Source organism: Macrobrachium rosenbergii, chromosome 3, assembly GCF_040412425.1.
Source record: "Macrobrachium rosenbergii isolate ZJJX-2024 chromosome 3, ASM4041242v1, whole genome shotgun sequence".
Taxonomy (NCBI): domain Eukaryota; kingdom Metazoa; phylum Arthropoda; class Malacostraca; order Decapoda; family Palaemonidae; genus Macrobrachium; species Macrobrachium rosenbergii.
This window is the reverse complement of record NC_089743.1, coordinates 90,642,047-90,654,638: the sequence shown is the minus strand read 5'-3', so window position 1 is coordinate 90,654,638 and position 12,592 is coordinate 90,642,047. Positions and strand designations below refer to the sequence as shown.

At 35.0% G+C, this 12,592-nt stretch overlaps 1 long non-coding RNA gene across 1 annotated transcript in view; it reads right to left on the bottom strand.

The window, feature by feature from the left end:
• Nucleotides 1–12,592, bottom strand: part of LOC136828759 (uncharacterized) — a 149,643-nt gene that overhangs the window by 82,396 nt on the left and 54,655 nt on the right. Inside the window, exon 3 of the long non-coding RNA XR_010850211.1 lies at nt 7,012–7,117. This is a non-coding gene — a long non-coding RNA (uncharacterized lncRNA). The remainder of the gene's footprint in view (nt 1–7,011; nt 7,118–12,592) is intronic.

Below are 12,592 nucleotides of genomic sequence, written 5' to 3'. Positions count from 1 at the left end.
AACCTTTATCAGTTATAAAAATATAGCGTGCGTACGTATTCGTGAATGCTGTATCATAAAAAAGGAAATGAATGGGAAGTACTTGGGTGGAAATGGGCCAAATAATTATTATAACCACACACCAGGAGACAGATCGCAACGATGTATACAATGGAAGAGCCATCCTACGCTTCCAGAAGGTCACTGACGGACTGACCTTAGCCTAATTCAGAAGTCACGTGACCTCGTTTCCCTACTTCCTTCTCTCTCTCTCTCTCTCTCTGTTTTCCTTTTGACTTTTTTTTTTTTTGGGGGCTTTCTAAGAGGTTTTAAATGTACATTATTCTTTCTCTCTTTAACATTCGCTGCTCTGATGATTTTATGTCTGAAGTAAGCATGCACTGAGAAGATATATATATATATATATATATATATATATATATATATATATATATATATATATATATATATATATAAATATATATATATATGTTTATGTACTTATATGCATATATATATGTATATATGTATATATATTTATACATGAAGATATGTATATAATGTATACATGAAGATATATATGAATGTATATATATATATATATATATATATATATATATATATATATATATATATATATATATATATATATATATAATATGTGTGTGTGTGTGTGTGTGTATCATTCAAGTGTGAAAAATTCACGATTTACATTTAAATATATATAAATTCGTCCCTTTATCAAATAATGAAGAAAGTCGTTTCATCCATCATTGCAAACCATGTTCAAAGAACAGACCAGAGAACTTAATAAACAGAATACTGTATATAAATTTTTTTTTTTTTTATCTCACATTATCTTTTAAACTTATACATTACTTATGTACGTTCATACGTATGTCGGTTATCGTCCTAAGAGTCCGTGGTTTATTAACCTCACTTCACCTGCAAAAGACCCCAGATCGATCCCAGGTGAAAGAAGCAATTGAAATGTGTCTCGGCAGATCTTGTAAGCGAATTGTGTACTTCACACTTAGTGGACTGTGGTTGGATGTAACCAGGGAGTAGAAGGGAATCAATTAGCAACCTGAAAAGGGACACAAACAAAGGAAATGTAGGTGAAGAAAAAGAAGAGGAAAAAGAAATGAAGACGAGAAAAATAAAAAAAAAGATGAATAACAGAGAAAATGAGACCGAGAATAAGGGAGAAAACTGATAACGACGTTATTTTAAAACGTAGACTACAACAAAGGAGAAGAAAGCGAAAAATAGACTCAAAAGAGAGGGAGGAAAGAATGTGAAGAAGTAGAAGAGAGGAAAAAAAAAAAAAGAAGGGGACGAACTTAGCAAGAATGAGGGCAGACACCTCCAACCTACCGCCTGGCCCCTCCTCCTCCACCACCACACCCTCCCACTTTCCCCACCTTCTCTGGGTCAAAATCTACATAATGAATGTTTTTATTCTGGTGGGTAATTCCACTCCTTACCGCAACCTGGGAAACATATGGAGCACCTCTGTGGTGGCAGGCGCCTTTGGACAGAAGGCAGAATGCTCGGGAGGCGTCGCGCTCGTCAACAAGCCGAGATGCACAAATGAGAGCGCCGAACGCACTCTTTTGCTTGCGAGTATCTGTTTTCCTATAGAGTCTAAACACAGTCTTTTGCTTGCGAGTGTCTGTTTTCCCATAGAGTCTAAACACAGTCTTTTGCCTGCGAGTGTCTGTTTTCCTATTGACTCTGAATACAGTCTCTTGCTTGCGAATACCTGTTTTCGTGAACAGTGTCTCTTTTGTTTTCCTGTTTTCATAGATATTACCTGTTTTCAACACAGTCAGTGTTTTGCTTGCAAATACCTGTTTTCAAGAAAACTCTGAAGACTGTTTTGCTTGCAAATACCTGTTTTCAAGAAAACTCTGAAGACTGTTTTGCTGGCAAATACCTGTTTTCAAGAAAACTCTGAAGACAGTGTTTTGCTTGTGAATACCTGTTTTCAAGAAAACTTTGAAGGCAGTTTTTTGCTTGCGAAAACCTGTTTTCATGAACACTGAACCCAGTCTTTTGCTTGTGAATAACTGTTTACTAAACACTTGAGTCTTTTGTTTTCATAAACACTCTGAACACAGTCTTTTGCTTAGAATACCTGTTTTCAAGAAAACTAAAGAGTCTAATAAACACAGTCTTTTGCTTGTGAATAACTGTTTTCATAAACACTCTGAACATAGTGTTTTGCTTGTGAATATCTGTTTTCATAAACACTCTGAACACAGTCTTTTGCTTGCGAATACCTGTTTTCCCAATTCTCTGAACACAGTCTTTTGCATGCGAATACTTGTTTTCATAAACAGTCTGAACAGTCTTTTGTAACTGTTTTCTTTTTTGCTTGCATAGTTTTCAGACTCTGAACACAGTCTTTTGCTTTGTTTTCATATAGACTCTGAACACAGTCTTTGCTTGCAGAATACCTGTTTTCATATAGACTCTGAACACAGTCTTTTGCTTGCAATAGAGTTTTCTAAGACACAGTCTTTGCTTGCGAACACCTGTTTTCATATAGACTCTGAAACACAGTCTTTTGCTTGTACCTGTTTTCCCATAGAGTCTAAACACAGTCTTTTGCTTTGACTTGAACACAGTCTTTTGCTTGCGAATACCTGTTTTCATATAGACTCTGAACACAGTCTTTTGTTTGTTTTCCTATAGACTCTGAACACAGTCTTTTGCTTGCGAATGACTCTGTTTTTGCTTGCTACCTGTTTTCATATAGACTCTGAACACAGTCTTTGCTTGCGGATAGAATACTTGTTTTCATAAACACTCTGAACACAGTCTTTTGCTTGTGGATAACTGTTTTCCTATAGACTCTAAACACAGTCTTTTGCTGACTTGAACAGTGTCTGTTTTCTCTGAACACAGTCTTTTGCTTGCGTGAAGTCTAAACACAGTCTTTTGCTTTTCATATAGACTCTGAACACAGTCTTTTGTCTGTTTTCCTATAGACTCTGAACACAGTCTTTTGCTTGCTTGTTTTCATGAACACTGTCTTTTTTTTTCCCTGTTTTCAGAACACTGAAACACAGTCTTTTGCTTGCTAACTGTTTTCATATAACACTGTCTTTTGTTTTCCTGTTTCATATATAGACTCTGAACACAGTCTTTTGCTTATAGTTTTCATAACTCTGAACACAGTCTTTTTAACTTTGTTTTACCTTTTCATAGAGTCTCTAAACACAGTCTTTTGCTTGTTTTCAGTGTCTGTTTTCCTATAGACTCTAAACACAGTCTTTGCTTGTGAATACCTGTTTTCATATAGACTCTGAACACAGTTTTGTGAATACCTGTTTTCATATAGACTCTGAACACAGTCTTTTGCTTGAGTCTGTTTTCATAGACTCTGAACACAGTCTTTTCATATAGACTCTGAACACAGTCTTTTGCTTGCGAATACCTGTTTTCATATAGACTCTGAACACAGTCTTTTGCTTGTTTTCAGTAGACTCTGTTTTCCAGTCTTTGAGTCTAAAACACTCTGAACACAGTTTTTGCTTGTGGATAACTGTTTTCATGAACACTGAACACAGTCTTTGTTTGTTTTTTCATAGACTTCTTTTTGCTTGTGTCCTGTTTTCCTATAGAGTCTAAACACAGTCTTTTGCTTGCGAGTGTCTGTTTTCCTATAGAGTCTAAACACAGTCTTTTGCTTGCGAGTGTCTGTTTTCCTATAGAGTCTAAACACAGTCTTTGCTTGTGGATAACTGTTTTCATGAACAACTGTCTGTTTTAACTGTTTTCATGAACACTGAACACAGTCTTTTGATAAGTCTGAACACAGTCTTTTGCTTGCGAATACCTGTTTTCATATAGACTCTGAACACAGTCTTTTGCTTGCGAATACCTGTTTTCATATAGACTCTGAACACAGTCTTTTGCTTTCGTGAACATTGTAGACTCTGAACACAGTCTTTTGCTTGACTCTGAACACAGTCTTTGCTTGCTGAATACCTGTCTTTTGCATATACCTGTTTTCATATACTCTCTGAACACAGTCTTTTGCTTGATATTACCTGTTTTCATGAGCACTCTGAGCACAGTGTTTTGCTTGCAAATACCTGAACACAGTCTTTGCTTATTTTCAAGACTCTGAACACAGTCTTTTGCTTGCGAATACCTGTTTTCAAAGACTCTGAAGACAGTCTTTGCTTGCAAATACCTGTTTTTTGCAAGAAAACTCTGAAGTCTTTTGCTTGCGAATACTGTTTTCATATAGACTTTGTCTTTTGCTTGCGAATACCTGTTTTCAAGAAAACAGTCTTTTGCTTGAAGACAGTGTTTTGCTTGTGAATACCTGTTTTCAAGAAAACTCTGAACACAGTCTTTTGCTTGTGAATACCTGTTTCATAGAAGAAAACAGTCTTTTGCTTGCAATACCTGTTTTCATATAGACTCTGAACACAGTTTTTTGCTTGCAAAAACCTGTTTTCATGAACACTGAACACAGTCTTTTGCTTGTGAATAACTGTTTTCATAAACACTTGAACACAGTGTTTTGCTTGCGAATACCTGTTTTCATAAACACTCTGAAGACAGTGTTTTGCTTGTGAATACCTGTTTTCAAGAAAACTTCAAAACACAGTGTTTTGCTTGCGAATACCTGTTTTCAATACCTGAACACAGTCTTTGCTTTATGTTTTTTCATAAACACTGAACACAGTCTTTTGCTTGTGGATAACTGTTTTCATGAACACTCTGAATAAGTCTGCTTTTAACTGTTTTCATAAACACAGTCTGAACATAGTGTTTTGCACAGTTGTGAATATCTGTTTTCATAAACACTCTGAACACAGTCTTTTGCTTGCGAATACCTGTTTTCATATAGACTCTGAACACAGTCTTTTGTTTTCATGTTTTCATATAGACTCTGAACACAGTCTTTTGCTTGCGAATACCTGTTTTCATATAGACTCTGAACACAGTCTTTTGCTTGCGAATACTTGTTTTCATAAACACTCTGAACACAGTCTTTTGCTTGTGGATAACTGTTTTCATGAACACTGAACACAGTCTTTTGCTTGTGGATAACTGTTTTCATGAACACTGAACACAGTCTTTTGCTTGCGAATACCTGTTTTCATATAGACTCTGAACACAGTCTTTTGCTTGCGAATACCTGTTTTCATATAGACTCTGAACACAGTCTTTTGCTTGCGAATACCTGTTTTCATATAGACTCTGAACACAGTCTTTTGCTTGCGAATACCTGTTTTCAATAGACCTGTTTTTGCTTGTCCTGTTTTCATATAGACTCTGAACACAGTCTTTTGCTTGCGAATACTTGTTTTCATAAACACTCTGAACACAGTCTTTTGCTTGTGGATAACTGTTTTCATGAACACTGAACACAGTCTTTTGCTTGCGAATACCTGTTTTCATATAGACTCTGAACACAGTCTTTTGCTTGCGAACACCAGTTTTTTATGAACACTACATAATCTTTTCCTTGTGAATACTTGTTTCCAAATACTCTCTGAACAGTCTTTTTCTGGCGAATACCTGTTTTCATGAACACTGAACACAGTGTTTTGCTTGCGAATACCTATTTTCTAAACACTCTGAACACAGTCTTTTGCTTGCAAATACCTATTTTCTAAACACTCTGAACACAGTCTTTTGCTTGCAAATACATATTTTCTAAACAGTCTGAACACAGTATTTTGCTTGCGAATACCTCTTTTTATAAAGGTACGATGCACACTTCAGCGGTTTCTATTTCTGCACTGAAATCCCTGTTTTCATAGACATGAGAAAATGCACAAATGATACGTGGAAATAGGCGATTTGCACATCTCTGTTCTTGCAGGTAAATGCACATATTTACAAGCACGCAGAATTACTAACATACACGCAGAGGAGAGCTTATTTTTTATAGTCATACACGCATGCATATACATTGCCATCATGCACTGCAATCAAAAACATGCTTAATGTATAGTCTGAACTTTAAATGCTTACATAAAATGCAATTACACAGTCACAAAGGCTGGAAAATATCAGCTCATCTTGCACGCTCGCGAAATTAGCAGGCTAATTGCAAAAAAAAAAATTACAGTCTGGCTCATTTACTTAAAAACTTTTTTGGGCCTTGCCCTTAATCTTCATAACGTTATATAGGTCGAACAAGGAAACTGAGTCGTATATACCGGTCAGAAGAGTAGTATTTAAAGCTCTAATATGCTCTTCAGCTTATCTCAGGTCCAAAAGGAATCACTGGAAACAATCAATGCAAATGAATGATTTATGTATATTTTTGCCACACGCCTAGTCTCCTCTGGAGTGGGTGACGCCCGAAAGATACAGCTTCCCAGTTTCTGAGCTAAGTCTTGACTCCAGCAGATGCTGGTACCCACTTACATCTGGGAATCGCAGGTGGTAGGCTGGGAGAGATCCACAGACCTACGAAACCCATTTTTGCTGATTACACTTTTTCAAAAAGTATATATATATATATATATATATATATATATATATATATATATATATATATATATATATATATTTATATATATATATATATATATATATATATATATATATATTATATATATATAATATATTATATATATATATATATATATATATATATATATATATATATAAAGGGGAAACAGGTTAGTTCTCTATTACGTTCTCTATTTTTTATCTCGGGATTACTAATATGGATATCCCACGAATGTTTTGGGACATTTTCCTGAACAGACGATCCGAATTATTTTGGACGGACAAGTGCCCTTGAAATAAAACTGTAGAAGGATTAAGAACGTTGGCTGAATCCTCCTCTAACTGCTGTAATAATGAATCAGCTGGGAAAACTATATGGTACAAAACTATGCGATAACTTTTATGCTTACATTCAAATAATTTCTGAATGTTAGTAACTACAACGACGGAGATACCGGCTTCACGCACATTTGTGGCTAGAAAACCCATCGCCTGTCTACGTGCCCAATTAAGGGAAAATATGATTTTATGTGTACTTACATGAGCCCGTACTTTCTCTGTATATTCCTGAACCTGGTTCGTGGCATCATGCTCAGAGTGAAAGTATTTCACCCCAAGACAAACATCCCATTTAATATATTTTACACTGAAACGAAAAAGAATATCTTATCAAGAACATTTCAAGAAAGGCTTCATAAATGACAATAATGTGAAGAGCTGATAAAAGGGGAATGGCGATATCGCATTGGCAGAGAGTTCTGATAACGATAATAATTTCAGTGACAGTTGTGATCAGAATGATAATATTAGTAAGAGTTAAATTCAACATCAGAGAAATAATAATAACGACAACAACAGAAAGAAGAAAATAAGATCAGAGCCAACAACAACAATAACACAATTAGGAACAATGACACTGAAGACAGGAGCTAAAGCGATAATGATAATGCACGATAATGGGATATGATGCTTTGTAATAATAATAATAATAATAATAATAATAATAATAATAATAATAATAATAATAAAATAAAATACTCATAGTAGCATGAGTTTTAAAATGGAGAAGCAAGTCCACAGTTATGTATATGTACACTATTTAAAGATAAATCAATATAGATAGCTTTCGGGAACTTGAAAAGGTTCCCCTTTTCAAGTTCCCGAAAGCTATCTACATTGATTCATCTTTAAATATATGTACATATACATAACTGTGGATTTGCTTCTCCAATAATAATAATAATAATAATAATAATAATAATAATAATAATAATAATAATAATATGAGTCACTAAATTGGTGAAGAAATCCACAGTGGTGTAAATGTAAATATATATCAGAAATATATTTACAAACGAGAGCTCTCGAGAACCTCCCCGAGTCTCCTTCTCAATCAGATTGAGAAGGAGAATCGAGCAGGTTCTCGAAAACTCTCGTATGTATATATATTTCTAACATATATTTACATTTACACCACTGTGGTTTTCTTCACCAACAGTAATAATTTTCCTGGTTGATTATGAGACCTAAGCAGGTTTTTCGACAAATCCCTGACAAATAAGTCTTGACAGAAACATTTGCCTGACATCACAGGCAAGGAATGATGGATTTTATTTTTCAAATAATAGTAATAATAATAAGAAAAAGAATAATGATAATAATAATGAGTAATGATGATGAGAACTGACATCACAGGCAAGCCATGATGGATTTAATTTTTCAAATAATAATAATAAGAAAAGGAATGATTATAATAATAATGAGTAATAATAATAAGAACTGACATTACAGGCAAGCAATGATGGACTTTATTTTTCAAATAATAATAATAAGAAGGAAAAGAATAATGATAATAATAATGAGTAATAATAATGAGAACTGACATCACAGGCAAGCAATGATGGATTTAATTTTTCAAATAATAATAACAATAATAAGAAAAAAATAATGATAATAATAATGAGTAATGATGATGAGAACTGACATCACAGGCAAGTCTTGATGGATTTTATTTTTCAAATAATAATAATAAGAAGAAAATGAATAATTATAATGAGTAATAATAATGAGAACTGACATCACAGGCAAAAAGGATTTTATTTTTCAAATAATAATAATAAGAAAAAAATAATGATAATAATAATGAGAACTGCCATCACAGGCAAGCCATGATGGATTTCATTTTTCAAATAACAATAATAATAAGAAAAAGAATAATTATAATAATAATGAGAACTGGTAGCCAAGGATGCTGGAGCAAAAGAGACACCGTATTCCAATTTCGACAGCCGTTGCGGTAAACTAGCTTTCCAATGGACCCATCACAGATGACTAATGTTCTCTTTTACGTACTAGAAAGTCATTCACACAGTACGGTGCCACTTTATGCGCCCTCTGCGAAGGTAGGCGTGTTTGCACGTACGTGCAAAAATTGAGTTTTAATACCTCAAATCCACCTGCTTCGTCTCATATTACAGCTTGAATTTGGGAGACAGAGACGATGAGGGCAGCCGGAGAATCGTATTCAGCATCCTTTAATGGGACGCTCGTGTCATCTGCTAAAATTCAAGGGTTCGAGTCCCGGTCAGGTCGGTACGCTTGAGGTTGACCAGTCGAATCTTTAGAGCCATTGTTCACCAGAGGAATGCCTTGGAGTGATTTATCTATGTGTATGTATACACATATGTATATATACATAACATACATACATATATATTCCAAGATTAATTTTTTGTTTGCCTTAAAATCGTAACTTAATTGACAAACGTTGTATATATATATATATATATATATATATATATATATATATATATATATATATATATATATATATATATATATAATATATAATATGTAAATTAAGTTACGATTTTAAGGCAAACAAAAAAATTAATTTTGAAACGTCTTAGTAAAATATAAATTTTTCCACATGCGATTTTTCCTTTCGCATTGGTTAGGACATACCATAGTCGTCTAATTCTCAGCTACATAATTCAATTCTTAAAACAGCAGATACGCGGGGGTGTTAACTGGTTCCAACCAAATCCAGTCCCCTTTAGTCGGATATCGAACACTTTGATTCTTTCTTGAGAGAGAGAGAGAGAGAGAGAGAGAGAGAGAGAGATCAGATACCTTGAATCCAACTAAAGATATTTCTGTTTTTACGTAGTGTTTTCTTAACATCGGCTTCTCTTCTCTCATCTTTCGCATCATCACTGCGTGATGATCAACAACGGGAGCACATAGGCAAAGGAGAAAATTAAATTCTGAAGCAATCATATCACTGAGCTTTTCCTGAAGTTTCCTCGCGATTATGGAGCAAAGCTGCGGTTGCAAAGATGTGCTGGCTTCGCAGACGTTTCAAGATTAATTTTTCGTTTGCCTTAAAATCGTAACTTCATTGACAAATGCTATATTAGTGACCTTGAATTGAGAATTTACTGATGCTTTTTTTTCTGTAAATGTACGTTTTTCTGGAAAATCGAATTACTAGTAAAAAAAAAATAAAGGAAATTCTAACGTAATTACATGGGGACGGCTTTCAGACTACTAGTACTTTTTAGATGATTACTCCATCACCGACCATGATATAATCCGTGTGATATATATATATATATATATATATATATATATATATATATATATATATATATATATATATATATATATATATATATATATTTATATTTTAAGATATGGTACTGACTCGTGCATTTTTATTTTGACTGTTTACACATGTTCGTGTAGACCTTGCACGAACGAAATCATTCTAGTTAAGGAACTCTTCTAAATCGTCTTTGCTTTTTATTTTTCAAGGGAATCTACTGAAAGGTGTATCCACAAGAAATGGTATCCGAAACATTCATAAACCTAGAAGCTAAGCCTTCACCGCATGGCCACTGTGCCTTCACAAGTACCAAAGTTTTCCCCTGCTGAGGCCGGAGTGGAGTGGGATGTGGGCCAATTACGGACGAGAGATGTAATACCGAAGTATTAGAACCGGAGGACAGTTACGATAATTTCCTTTCCGTGTTTCTCTTCTTCTTGTTGAGGAAGATTGCCGTCCAGCCCACTGATGGACACAACGGTATACGATGCTGTCGCTACATTCCTTCTTTGTTGTTGTTCCGGTTCCATTTCCTTCTCTGTTTTCTGGAATGAATGGAATAGAATGGTGATGTCTTACAGGAACATTCAGAATTTGCCCCAGGGACTTCTTACACCTGATCAAGATTCTTTGCAGTAAAGCAGAAAGTGATTCGAGCAGTTCAGTGAACATTTAACCCAAATCTGCTGTTGTTTACGTAACTTGTCTGTCGTTGGAGAGAAGCAAAAAGAAGATTAGATATTGGCTAAGTAAGAAAAGATCACTAATGTAAGATATAAAATGATAATGAAGGAAGTGCGGTGCAGTAAAATAACAGACTGAGGGCAGACTTATTTGTTTATATAGCGTGTATGACGTTTACTTTGGCGGACACTCAAAGATTTTTTCCTTGCATTAGCTTCGCAAATATCTAATCTTCCCTTTGCTTGTCTCCAATGACAGAAATGTTATGTAACCAACAGCAGATCTGGGTGAAATGTTCACTTTAATCGAATCACTTTCTGCTTTACTTCGGAGAATCTTTATCAAGTGTAAGGATTCCCCGGAGGAAATTCTGAATATTACTGTAAGACATCACCATTTTCTATTTTCCTTTTCTATTCAATAGATTGTTTCCTGGTGCTATCCTTAGTTTCCACTCTTAGATATACACAAAAATAGACATTACGCAGGTCATGTCTGACATTTTCAGATACTGTGCCACAAGTCTACAGATACACACCAATCAGTCATTTATAATTAGATAAGTTTTGTAATAACTTATCCGAAACGGTACTTATTAGAGCATTATATAATTTTGACATACAAAACCAGAAATATTTTAAACACCCACTACATAGTCATACAACAATCAATGATGGGGAAAAAAAAATACTAATTCGAAAATAAAGGAATCATCTTCCTTTATTTTTTTGCTTGCAAATCAATACATCTAATATTCATTACCCGGTATAGCTGTGATTTCCTGGGCAGCTTTCAGATACCATCCTGAGCATTGTATTGGTTCCTGCAATTACTCAATGACATTGATAATACGGAGAGAGAATTTTCGATAATTTAGAGTTGTTACTCCAGGTGATTTGTCTCTGAGAGAGAGAGAGAGAGAGAGAGAGAGAGAGAGAGAGAGAGAGAGAGAGAGAGAGAGAGAGAGAGACTAACGTCCCCCCCAAACGTTACTAAAGAATGACGCAATGCAATGGTTGCCATGTTGCCCTGAGGGGCAAAGCTGACCGATATCTTTGTTTCGTTTTCTTTGCAAACATTAATTAAACAAGAGCAGTTGCGCCAAGCCTGCCTGTCTCTCCTTGGCCCGGTAGCGCAATTGGAGAACTCGCTCAGCTCACAAACCAGGAGAATAGGGATCGACCGGGAACGAGGAGTCAAGAATGGCGCGCTAGGCTCACAAGATAGCAATTTATGTTCGATCCCGAATGAGACAGGAGCAATACGGGAGCGTCACGTAAAGCATGTTTTTCTTGATCTCAGCATAATTGTGTACCTGGCTGGCGGCCGGCTGGTGATGGTCGTTGCTTGAAGTGGAGAGAGAGAGAGAGAGAGAGAGAGAGAGAGAGAGAGAGAGAGAGAGAGAGAGAGACGAGGTACTCTTCATTTCCACTGAGATGAATATTTATCATACAGTTAATATCTCAGTTCAGATATGAAATAACTGTGCTTTGAATTCGATGGTTTCATGACAGGCTTCTATATTTTGTTTTTCGTTATTCTGTTTGTTTCTCACTTCCTTTAAACCTCTGTTGTTTGTCTTGCACTGTTATAGCAATGTGCCAGCCACAATGATTGGGCAATTTCCCTCTCTACAAGAAAAACTAAAAATATTTTCGCAAATCTATTGGCTTTTGTTGATTACTTAACAATCTTCTGGTATTCAGCCTACTAGGAGATGGATGGACGCAATCAGCCTGAGAGAATTTTTCTTTATTTATTTATTATTATTATTTTTTTTTTGTAAATTCTTGTTTGGTATATTTATATGATGACAGCGTCGCGTATTCT